A 1509-nucleotide genomic window follows, 5' to 3' on the forward strand; every position below is an offset into this window, starting at 1 on the left:
TTGGCCTTGAACTCATTCTGTAGCACAGGCTATCCTCAAACTCATAGAGATCCTCTTGCTCCAGAACCCCGAGCATTGGAAATACTACTGTATACTACCACACCCAGCCTGACATGGTATTTTTTATTGTCATATACATAGACAGGAAAATATGGTTCACTTACAAATATCTTGGATAAAGCAGAAAAATAATTTTATTAAATTTCCACCCTCCATCAACCCTTTAGTGTACATTTTTAAAATATTCTATAACATAATGGGAAGCATGGGTAAGGCACTTCTGCTACATAGAAAGCACTTGTGCTGCCTTGTCTAGCAATTTTTGAGGACTCAGTTTGTCCCTTTATTTCATGAAGTTATTTTTTTTCTTAAAAACTATAGTTATTCAGACTTGTGAATTTGGCAGATATATTTTCTATTTGCATATGACATTGTACACCACATGCTATTAATGTATTTCTAAAAAATAACATCATATAGCAATACCAAACATCTTGACAAATCAAAAAAAAGACATATGCATAATTACAAAATCATTATACATTTTGTTTTTTGTGGTTCATACATGCGTATATTTGTTTCATTATAATCAGAAGAATGGCAATTTGGACTTTCTTCATACAATTCAATAGAATCGTCTTATCACAATAGATTGGGTATAGAAGGCAACCAGAGACCCCAGGAATCTAACATGGCAATTAAACTAAGGAGATATGCAAAACTACCCAATATGTCCACTGGTTTGCACTGACCTTCCTTTGCAGGCAATGCACATTAAATAACATTTATGTTTACACATAATGGATTTGATTTGTTCTTATAACTGAATTTATAAGTTGAACAGTTGATAATTTATTTTGGTTTATTTTTAGGAGTGGAGAAAATCCAAACTGTTGATTCCTTTTTCTGACACTCACATGTTCTGGTAATGCTCCTTCAGCTTGAGGAGCTGGAATGAAGGGAAGGGAACAGTGCCTCATCATTCTTCTTCTTACAGCAATCATTTTCAGTGAAAATTGATGGCTATTACGGTGAAGTAACACCAGTGAGAAAGGGTGTGATTGAATTCCTTGGCAGTTCATATCTCTAAGAGGCCACAACTTCTTTCTGCACTAAAAGAAAGTTTTAGCTTATTGAAGAGTATGCTTTACCAGTGATTTTAGCATCCTGTCTTAGTTGTGTTTCTCTCCTTGCTGGGAAAAATTACTTGACATCCAAAATTAAGGAAGTAAAGGTTTATTTAGCTTACAGTTAGTGGAGGTTTGAGTCCATACTTGGCTAGCTCCAAGTCAGAGTGGTGCATGGCAGAAGGCGGTGACTCAGGGTGGCAGAAAACAGCAAAGAGCAAAGGGTGGAGCAGCCACTGGGAAAGCTAGCAAGCCTCCTGCCCCTCCTACATTATAATGCAGATCACCTACCCCAGGGCGAGTGTAGCACTCCCACCCATAATCCCGGAACTGGAGCATAAATTAATCACAAACTCTAGAAGCTGCCCCAGGGACTGCATGA

Source organism: Octodon degus, unplaced genomic scaffold, assembly GCF_000260255.1.
Source record: "Octodon degus isolate 3935 unplaced genomic scaffold, OctDeg1.0 scaffold00110, whole genome shotgun sequence".
NCBI lineage: Eukaryota > Metazoa > Chordata > Mammalia > Rodentia > Octodontidae > Octodon > Octodon degus.